This window comes from Panthera leo, chromosome E2 (assembly GCF_018350215.1).
Source record: "Panthera leo isolate Ple1 chromosome E2, P.leo_Ple1_pat1.1, whole genome shotgun sequence".
NCBI classification, from domain to species: domain Eukaryota; kingdom Metazoa; phylum Chordata; class Mammalia; order Carnivora; family Felidae; genus Panthera; species Panthera leo.
The window spans coordinates 35,412,864-35,424,527 of record NC_056693.1 but is presented as its reverse complement, the minus strand read 5'-3'; positions in this window follow the sequence as shown (position 1 = coordinate 35,424,527).

The following is an 11,664-nucleotide window of genomic DNA, read 5'->3' as shown; positions in this document are numbered from 1 at the left end:
GGATAAGGTATGAAAACAGGAATAATAATAAAACTAAAAATAATACCAAACTGGGGTGCCTGGGTGGTTCAGTCAGATAAGCATCTGATTCTTGATTTGGGCTCAGGTCATGATCTCACATGTTATAAGTTCAAGCCCCATGTTGGGTTCTGCACTGAGAGCGTGGAGCCTGCTTGGGATTCTCTCTCTCCCTCTCTACCCTTCCCTGGCTCGTGCACACTTTCTCTGTCAAAATAAACAAATAAACATTAAAATAATAATAATAATAATAATAATAATAATAATAATAAATACCAAACTATCGAACACTGGAGGGAAGAAAGAGAGGAGGTAAAGAGGTGGTCAGATGAACAAAATTTTCCTATTTCATAAAAGGGAATAAATAATGTCTTAAGTTGATAGAGGAAGAGTTGTAAGTGTATAACTTAAAGTTATGGAATAACCACCAGAAGATCTTAGGGCTTCCTCTAAGCTGTGGGACTGCAGGTAAAGGTATTATATCAAAATAAAACAGGGACGCCTGGGTGGCTCAGTCGGTTGGGCATCCGACTTTGGCTCAGGTCATGATCTCACGGCTTGTGAGTTCAAGCCCTGCATCAGGCTCTGTGCTGACAGCTCAGAGCCTGGAGCCTCTTCAGAGTCTGTGTCTTTCTCTCTCTGCCCCTCCACCACTCGCTCTCTGTCTCTGTCTCTCAAACATAAACAAACATTAAAAAAAAATTTTTAATAAAATAAAATAAAAATGCCACAGGCCCCACCCCAGACTTACAGAATCACACAATGTATTTTAATAAGATCCCCATGTGATTAACACACACAGTAAAGTCTGAGAAGCACAGATGTAATAGGCAAGCTAGAGTCTTGGCAAATGCTTTAGCACTCAGAGGAGAGAGAAACAGAAAATTTGATGTCACAAACACAAAATCCACAAGAAATGATCATGGGAAAAATCATAACTTTTTTAGTATTTTCAGTGCTTACAGTCTCTAAAGGTTATAGCCACACTCTTTGTTATAGCTAAGACCTGAACTTTATCTCATCGGGAATGGGGAATCACTGAGCCAGAGAATGACAAAGGTAAACCTGAGTTCTAGGACCCTCCCTTAGGTACACATGGAACGTCAGAGTAGGAAGTACAGTGCTTCCAGAGCACCGCTAATTTTGCGCAGTTTTGTGTGATTCCCCAGGTGCTGGCGAATACAAGATGGTATATAAACATTCCGTAACTCATATATGTTCCTTCTTTAAACAATTTAAACAGTTTCGTCTTGTATGATGAAAGCAGTCTCCTTTCCTCTGACTCTGGAGATTTCTTTGTCCCTCTGCCTGTATCCAGGGTTACAATGCCAATCCTCATTTCAAATTCAAATTGGCCTTTGTCTCTAGTGCAAAGATGTCACTGAATCTGTTTGCTCACTGGCATGGTCCACTCTATGTATGAGAGAGCAGTTAACTAGTGCTGGATGAGGATTCTGGGTCTGATGAGCATGTTTTGTTTCCTCTGTGGTGTCCTGGACCCCAGAGTCCTACCTATTTCAGAATAACTAAGGATTCATACCCGCTTTTGTAAATTAAGAGAAGCAGACAAGAGAGAGAAAAAGGTGAGGAAAAAAAACACCATGATGTATCTATATTATTATTCGTGCTTGCCCAGTGTGCTGTGGGCCACCCTTTCCCCATCCTCAACCCCGTGGTCTAGGAAGACCTCCTCCACCTGCCATTCGAGGCAGTGGGAATGGAGGAAGTCAGCTCTGCCAATCAGAGCACAGCATCAACCCCGCTCAGTGATAGATTCAGCGTAGGAATGCACCAAGCCTCACTGGTGAGAACCACACCTAGGACTTTTGTAGAAATCATCAGGAAACAAATTGTCTTCCTACTTTACACTGGTGTCCAAATTCCAAGCATATATTCCTAGAGCCACTGGTGGCCATCTTTGCTCCACTCCACTCCCAGAGCCCATCTGACAATGAATTATCCACAGAAGAAAACAGAACTTCAGGATGAGAAGACAGACTGCTGATGATGTTATGAAGTTCTGCCTACTTGAGTCATGCATGAAGGCTGTCCTAGACTTGGCCTTCACTGTTTAGGAGCCAATAACTTCCTTTCAGCTTAAGCATGGTAAAATTTAATGTATGATATTTGCCATCAAACAGTGTCTTTACTTATAATAAGGAGATGAAAAGGGAAAAAAATCTATTCAGGCAAATGACATGGATTGAGTTTGAGACTGCCCCTCCCTGGATCACAGAGACAGCACACACTTGCTGGGCAAAGCACAAAGCCAAAATAGGCAAGGAGAGGGCTAACTAAAGGCTGGCATCTAAAGCTGCACTGCCTGAGTTTGTAGTTTGGCTCATTAGTAAATTGAGTGATGGTGAGCAACTCATTTGACCCTTCTATGTCTCTGTTTCCTCACCTACAACCTGGAGTGAGTGATAGAACCTACTCTGCAAGGTTGATAAATGAATACACTGAGGTAATAACATGAGGTACCTAGAAGAGTGACTGGCACTGAGAAAACATTTGTGAAGACTGTTTTTTAAGTTCTTTTTTGAAAGAGAGAGAGAGATATAGAGTGTGAACAGGGGAGAAGGGCAGAGGGAGAGGGAGAATCCCAAGCAGACTCCACATTCAGCATGGAGCCCGACACCAGGCTCGATCCCACAACCGCAAGATCATCACCTGGGCCGATATCAAGAGTCAGATGTTCAGTCGGCTGAATGACCCAGGCACCCTGGCTATTTTTTTAAAATCCTTCCTTCCCTCTTCTCTTCCTCCCTCCTTTCCTGAGTCCATTGCTTCTTCTTCAAATCAGAGACTATACAGCACTCAGGAACCAGAGATGGACACACGTCGGTCTGGTCCTCAGGAATCTCACAGTCTGTTGGAGAAGACCTCGTGACCACTATGTGTTTGCATTGTTTGCATCCATGTGCCACATGTACAATGATTAGCGTAAAGGACCTAAGAACTCACAGAGAAGGAATTCCCCTCCCATCATCATAGTGGTCAAGGAAGGTTTCTGGAAAGGCATCACTCAGAGCATACACCACAGTCACTGCAGGTATGGTGGTGATGCCATGGGCAAAGGCCCCCTTAAGGAGATTTATAGGAACATCCCACATCAACTCCCTCCCTCCTAATACATGAAGCATTTCAAGGTGGGCCAAATACAAAGCTGTGTAGGTAGTGTGAGCACAGCAGATGCTCAAATTAACATGACGTATTATTCCTGAGAAAGTATATTTAAGCTGGGTTGGGACTTAAAAAAAAGATCTCTAATTGCTTCCAATGCTCTAATTGTCCTTGGAAATTATGAAGGTTGGGACTTGTGAGTCAATATAAAGGCTAAAGTGGGATCCTGGTGGTTCTATTCTTAGGGTATGAAAAATCGAGTAAAAAAAAAAAAAAACAGAGTTAAGGCTGGTGATTAATGTGAACTAATAGGGTCTCAGGAGTGTTTCAGTCCACAAAGGTGAGTTGTGGAATATGCCTCCAGATAGTTGTGGGAATTCTCCCCAAAGCCTCACCTCTAGCAATAGACACCCTGATAGAGCATGTTGCCAATTTCCATACAGCTGAACCACGGAGGCCAAATGCTTCTGTTTATGAAAACTATTCTGAGCTATAATTCTATAACATTTGAGTAATTCAGATGGAAGATGCAAAATAACAGATTTTAAAAATGGTGGACACACATATATTCACACTCAAAACCCCACGTGTCTATCACAACTATATACATATGGTGCACTCACCCACACAAGGCACACAGTGTATAGCACAGGGATACTAACAGTCACAATATTATATTCTTATACACACATCTTCATATATTCACACCAAACACACATGCCACTTGCATACACCTTTCCCACCACACTCACACACCCAAGACACAGCCACCATATGTGCCAGACCAGATAAGTCACTCCAAATTTACATATCAGCTCACCCCCCAGACAGTTATCCAAAAAAAGCACATTAGCACACACATACACTTCCTCCCTCCCTCTCTCTCTCCCTCTCTCAAATTACACCCCGAACCTGAGACTGAATTTTTTTCTTTTAAGAGATATACAGCTTCATTTTTAATGTTTATTTTTTTTTTGAGAGAGAGAGAGAGAGAATGCATGTGAGCAGGGACAGGACAGAGAGAGAGGGGGACAGAGGACCCCAACCAAGCTCCATCTTGACAGCAGCGAGCCCGCCCAATACTAGGCTCCAACTCAGGAACCCATGAGACCATGACCTGAGTCAAAGTCGGATGCTTAACTGACTGAGCCACCCAGGCGCCCCCACGCCTTCATTTTTAATGCAGAGAGGCAATAGAAAGGAACAGAGGAAGCATTTTCAAGTTTTAAATGACCAAGATGTCCCAATACATCAAGACTCAACAGGTTTTGCAAGACCAAGCTAAAGGTGTCCTGAGAGATGTTCAGCACATTTAATTCACTCAACGTCCAGGGATGACAATGAAGAGTCTGATAAAGCAGCCTACAGAGCCCTGCATAAGGCAAGCCCTCTGAACGCAGAGCTGGTGTGACAGTAATGGTGAGAAAACTACTCTGTGTCTTCTCTTGTCTCTACCTTCATGCCTTTTCCAGGAATCTACTGGGCTCCAACCCCTCAGGTGAGATAAGGGCTGGTGAGAGGTGAGAGCACTCCATTTTTGCCCTAACAGTGGCAGCAGAAATACCCCAGGACAAAGGCCACAGCCATTTAAACTAGCCTCCCCTGCATGGCTGTCACAGTAGAAAATTATAAGAGAGGAAGAGGGGATTCCACTGAGTAAATACTATGCAGTAATCCTGGGCTGAGTGCCCCAACCACCTTTTCTTGTTTATTCTTCACAGCATTCAAAGTTCCCTTAATATGGTCCCATTCTACATGTTCTGTATATTATATTGAGTAGCTTGTCCAAATGCACACACTTTGGGACTGGATTTGAACTCAGATCTTCCTAGCTCCTAAGACATAGCTCCTTCTACATGTATTTATCTGGCCTGTTAGTACTGTAGTTGGCATCACACTCATACACAGAGACTCAGGATGAGGCCGGTGGATATTTCCATGAAAAACAACCAAAGGAAAACCTCAATACCTCTTCATTCATGTTAGAACAAAAGTATAATTAATACTTACTGATTTTTAAATTGTTGGGAGTAGGCTGCTATACTGCCATGTGAATGATATTTGGCCAAGGGCGTCAGCTGGTATGGAAATGACCACTTCTGTGGACTTGTGCATACATGTCACTCCAAAAGAAAAAGTGAGAAGCATCCCCTGTCCCTACCACACTACAAGCTTCCCCCATCATTTGTCTCCCTTAAGATAAATGCATCTCATCTGGCTTTAACCTCTAGTGCTGGGTACATGGTACATGCCTGTAGAGTAAATGACTGAAGTAATGAAGAAAATGTACTGCTTTACATGAAACAGTGTAACCTTACGGAGCCCCCAAACCTGGCAGCAAGATCATTTGTGTGAAATGGCACACACTGGGCTTGGGAATGAATCCACAATGTGGAGACAGAAATGGCAAGGCTGATGTTGCTAACTCATCATGCGAAAGCTTGGGTCCTTTGAAGTCAGAACATCCTCTCTGAGGAACGAGATCATAGATTTCTTCCCAGGAACCCTGTTTCTGACACCTGGGGGGAATCTGCCATGCCTTTTGGTTCAGTAATCCCACTGGGGTTTATAGGTTTTCTCTTAGGTACCACAGTAGTGAACAAGAGCACAAATACTAGCTCCCACCTAATGAATGAATTTCTAAGGGAAAAAGTTTTTCAATTTTGCAAAATTATGGAAAATGCTCTGAAACATTGATCCTCTAATCTGTTGCTATTAGGTGAAAGAATAGATGAACCAATTAATTAAAAGTAGAAGGGAAAGTAGGAAAGGCACAAGAAGAGAGGGAGAGAGAAAGGAAGGAGAAGATAAACAATGGAGTGAAGGAATAAATATTAGGTATTATTACAAGCAAAGCACTCTGCTCCACCCAATTCTTGCATTATCACATTGGATCTGAAAAACAGCTACTATTATTATCCCCATTTTTAAGATGGGTAAACTAAGACTCAGAAAAAATAAATTGCTCATGCAAGGCTCACACAGATAACACGTTAGGTAGTTAGGTTCTTGGCCCAATACCCACTCTATGGAACTTAAATTTTCTCTTTAAGGAAAGATTAGGGTTTTAAGAAGATTAATCTGCAAGCATTTTGAGAGACAGCAACATATAACACTGGGAGGCCTGACCAGCTGCTATAGGAATCCATGAAAGGGGCATAGACTCTCTGCCTAAAAGTACTTGATAAAAATTTTGCCAGGAAATCAATTGAAGAAATACCAAATACACAGTAAAATTAGTATAGATTAAGTGAGAATGAAGACATGAGAAAAAGGTTTAAGAATCAGTAAATATTCCTGTAATTGGAAGGCATTTCTGGCATTTATTAATTCACTGAACACCCACAATGTGGACAGGTATATAGGGAAACAATAATCAGCAAACTGAACCCCATTTGTGTGCATCACACAGCCTAAATGGGAGACTAACAAAAGAATTTCAATTCGTAGAAGTTTTTGATATGTGACATGATAGTGATAAGTAAATGGAAGGAAGAGGGACCCCAGTTCTGGACCAAGGGAGGACCCAGGAACTCTGTGCACAAGAAGAGATCCCTTACTATGTTCTGAAAACCCAAAAGAAGTCCTCAAGGTGAGAGAGTAAAACTGGGAAGAAAGAAAGGAACTAGAGAAATCTTGGAAGGCAATGGACATGTAAACAAGTGGAAGCTTGATTTTCACACTCTGACCTTACTTCTCACCTCTATCCCTTCTTCACAGTTAAGACCAGGCATCAGCACAGTCTGCCCAGCAGCCTCTACCCTGGGGTGAGCAACTGCTCTCTGCTTACAGAGAACTCATCAAAGCCATTTGGGACCATGGTCTGTTATGGCAACGTCTCCCCCGCGGCTTCTAAGTACGTTAATTTCATTTTGCTCTGTGAAAAGATAAAGTATAATAGGAAAATGCTTTAAACAAAGGTAAGATCCAAGAATGTCTCACATTGCCACTTGAGCAAATGTTCCATGTGCCATTTTTATTAATGCTATCAGAAAAGGATTTTGCTGGCCTTGAGTGGGGAGCTTAAGTGTCTTTTCTGGAGTTGCTGTTTGTGCTGTGGGAAATTACATTTGCTCTCTGGGGTTCCTGTGTTGATGGAATGTATTTATTTCCTCCTGGAATAAAAGTAAATAATTCTGAAGGGAAACCAAAAAGTTCAGGCTTCCAGGACCACCCTTGTTTATTACCTAAATGTACAAAGAATCCATCACTTTGGAACTGGCCAGCTGTGAGGTGTACAGGTGATTGTTTAATAGTGATGGTCTGTATGGTCTCAGCCCATGATAGCTATCACATAATACATACAGCTGTCAGGACTGGCACACAGCATAACACAGGAGGATGTCACAACCCAGAGTTATGCAATCTTGCAGTGCCGAAGATAATGTCCACTGTCTTTCTCATTAATCTTCTAACACAAAGTTTTGTTCTAAATCTTTTAAAAAAAGAAGAAAGTCAACAAATATATTTGCATGCCTATGTGTATGTCTGTGTGTATATTCAGGTATAAATAGCTAGAGTGATAAAGATCATTCTCATCGAATGATTCCAGGTTCACACACCCTGCCTCCCCTACTTTCTCAAGATGAATCCAATCTTAAAAGATACAACTGTTTTATGCGCCATTTATGTGGAAAATCTGACCTGCAGGCCATTCGTGCCAGTTAATTAATTTTCCTTTGCTCGCCAAGGCAGCTGTCACAGAAGTGGAGGATGCTCTCATTTTATGCGTAAATTGTGTAGGGAAGCATTCTTAAAATTAGAATGCAAGAAGCCACTCAGCGCTAGCCCCTAAGGGAAAAAATTGGGACGCTGGAAAATATTCTCAGCCTTCGGTCTCCCTTCCTTCCCATTCGTCCTCTATGCCCTCTCTCTCACAATCCTTGGATTATAAAATTTGTATAATAATTTTTCTTCTATCCACCTATCAGAAAGGGCCTCTTTCCGTGTATACACTCATGCATTCTGTCAGTCTGTCAGTCAATCATCTGTCCATCTGTTCATTCTATAATTTATTCATTCATCCATTCAGTCATTAAACTGTCAATTTACTACTTCTAAATGTGAAAGACTGTTCTGAGCCACTTCTTCTTGTCCATGTAGTACCTATGTGTACTTTACTCACAGTACTTCCAAAATCAGATCATCTAAATATGGTGCCATATCTGTCTTCCTCGTGGGCAAGAACCAAGCTCTTCCCCTTCCCTCCCTGAGCCATTGCTATTGCCTCTGACTAGAAACTTACCCTCATTCCTTTGATCTCTCTCTTCCTTTCCTTTAGAACTCAGCTAAAATGTCACCTCCTCAGAGGTCTAAAATGCCTTCTCATTATACTCCCTTGCAACATCCTGGTTTATCTCTTTACAGCATGTATCATTATGTGCAATATTCTATATATATCTTTGTTTGCTTTCTTTATCTTTGTCCCCAATTGGCAGCCAGCTCCACGATAGCAGCACCAACTTGGTTTTCACTTCTGAATGCCTAGAACCTACAATACATTGAACAAAACTGTTACTCAGTAAATATTATTAGCGATCAAATGGATGGTCATTTTTATCTTTGCATCTCAAGCTAATCGTCCAGGATTCCACATGCAATAAATAGGCACTTAGTAAAATGTTGGCTGCTTAGAAATAGCTGGATTCTATGAAATCCAGGCTGTGAATTGAAAAAATCTGGAGACAAATCCATTTCTATTTTCCATTTTCTATTTCCTTTCACACCAATATCTGTCTGTCTATCTCTCTTCCTCTCTCTCTCTGTCTTTCTCTCTCTCTCCCCTGCCTGAAATCCTCTGCAGCCATTTGAAATTCTAAATGCTATTGTGAGGCCATCCTGGGCGAGATGGATAATGTTGTTTCAGCAAAGCATAAACCATGAAAGTACAACCAGCTGAGTTCTTAACACTTTTCATGATAGCTTCACATTTATATTAAAAATATGGGTAAGAATGGACAGAATGTATAATTTTAAGTGGGGAGTCACTCACCCGCTTACTTTTGATCTATCGCTTCAATTGGGCTGAGAAGGAAATTTTGACAGAGACAGAATTTTGCCAAGTGTGAGTGGAGAATTTGACCTGAAAGTGTAATTCTCAGATGGACATCATGGAACATTTAGCAGTCCCTCTTCCTGACTGCCTAATAAAATATTCTGTGTTCTTGAGTTATGAACCTAAATTAGGCTCCAAAAATACAGAAAGTGTTGCTCACATTCTGAAGCGGAATGTCTCAGTTGAACAAAAAAAGATGAGGAAGACAGATGGGTGATGCTTTTCTACGCCATTCCCAAACTTCCCATGTTGTTTGGGCTCAGGAAAGAATTGCCAACAGAGGACCAGAATGTTAACACATTTTGTCTTGTAAGAATAAGATTACATCGCAATAGGCAAAAACTTAAAGCAACCTAAATGTTCATCACCTGGCATATAGATAGATAAAATACGATCAGTCAGTACAATGGAATACTACTCAGCAATAAAAATAGATGAACACTGATACATGCTACATGGATGAACTTCAAAAACCTGCTGAATGAAAGAAGACATACACAAGAGACCACATATTGTATGATTCTGTTTATAGGAAATGACCAAAAAAATCAAATTTATAGTCAGAAAGTAAATTAGGGGTTGCCAGGGGTTAGGGGTAGGATGGGGATTAGTTTTAAGTGGACAAGAGGAATCTTGTTAGCTGAGTGAAAATGTAAAACTGATTTAAGGTGATGGCTGCATTACTTGGTAAAGTTACTAAAAATCACCAAATGGTACTCTTGAAATACATGACTCTTCATATATAAAGTACGCCTCAATGAAGTTGTTTTTAAAATCTAAGATTACATTTTTTCTTACACAATTATACCACATTCTTAGCTAAAGTCAGTGCTCCCTTCATGATATTAAAACACAATGAATTTGTTTACAACTCTTTTTATTTACTTATTGTCAAAATTAAACTTGTCTCTAAAAAATAAAATTAGGTTGTTGTTTTTTTCAGAATATTAATTCTGAAAAATGAATTGCCTACTGGAAATGGATGGGTTGAAAAACACTGCTTCTGAACCAAAGTTTTTTTTTCTGGGAGATTTTCAATAATAAAGTTTGGAAGGTTTTTTCCCTTAAAAATGAAATATTTTGTCCTTTCATTTGGTTCATTTCACTTGATTTCAGAGATTCTAATTTCTTCTGTGCTAATGGGAGTGGTCAGGTTTTTGTACATCTTCTCAAAGGGAATTAAATTTGCAATTATTCCTAGCATACCATAGACTCTTGCAAACCCGTGTTTCGTGCAGGCTTCAGATCCCTGCTGCAATTAGCATATTTTCAAGGTGAAGTGCAGATGTCAAATTAATGTGGAAGACAGCAGGATTGCCAAAGGCCCGGGTCAATTGGTATTGGTCTAATTGGAAGACATGAGTCTTTCCTGTGAAAAGGTTCTAGGGACTGACATCAGAAACAGGAAAAGTCCTTCATGTGTGAGCAGGGATAGGGAGTGGGAAGGGGGGAGGTGAAAAAAAAAAAAGCTAGAAACACAAGAGAGGACTTGTTTTATAGAGCTTCAGAGAAAAGATCACAAGGAGAATTTTGTTATCACTCCTATTTAGCTACCATTATGTGCCAGGCACTGTGTTGGGCATTTTATATGCATTAGCCCATGTAAGTCTGAAAAAAAACTACCTTGGAAAATTCTTCTTCTTCTGCAAGAAAGTGAAGCCCAGAAAGATGAAATTTGCCATATATTATTATTGAGCACTTACTATGTGCCAAGTACTTTTTTTAAGTTTATTTATTTATTTTGAGAAAGAGAGAGAGCATGCAGAGCCCAGACAGTGGAGCTCAAACTCACAAAATCATGAGATCATGACCTGAGCCGAAATCAAGAGTCAGACAATTAACCAACTGGGCCACCAGATGCCCCTAAGCCAAGTACTTTTTTTTAATGTTTTGCTCATTATCAGATTCACTTCTCACAACAATCCATAAAGTAGATGTTATTACTGCCTGCATGTTGTGGATGAGGGAACTGAGGGAGAAGGAATTTAAGAAACATGCCCAAAGTCCCACAGTTAGTGAACCTCACAGGCCCGATCTCCACCTGACATGGATCCCCACACTTTACCACAGCACCACTTGACCTCATGAAAGCTCCAGCCCAGGGTGCAGGTTTGAACTCTGCAAGGGCTTGTGAAAGACTGTGAACTCTCAGGCTGCTGAGCCCTTGCCTGTGCTGTTCCCTGTGACTCCAAATCCAGATCTTTCCTTCAGCCCTGTTTATTTTTTTTTCCTAAGTTGGCCTGCATGGAGCTGTAAGCGAAGAGGGCAGGAGAGAATCCTACAGTCGAGTTTTTAAACAGAGCAGCTCTATTTACTTTAGGGAAGTTAGGGGTTCTTACGAGATTTCATTTGAACAAAAGAAGCTCTGAAGTTATAAAGAAACCATGATTTTAGAGCCAATACAAGGATTACATCTTCTTGAGGGTGATTTGGATATCACCCGACAGTAATGAAAGGAAATGTACTTG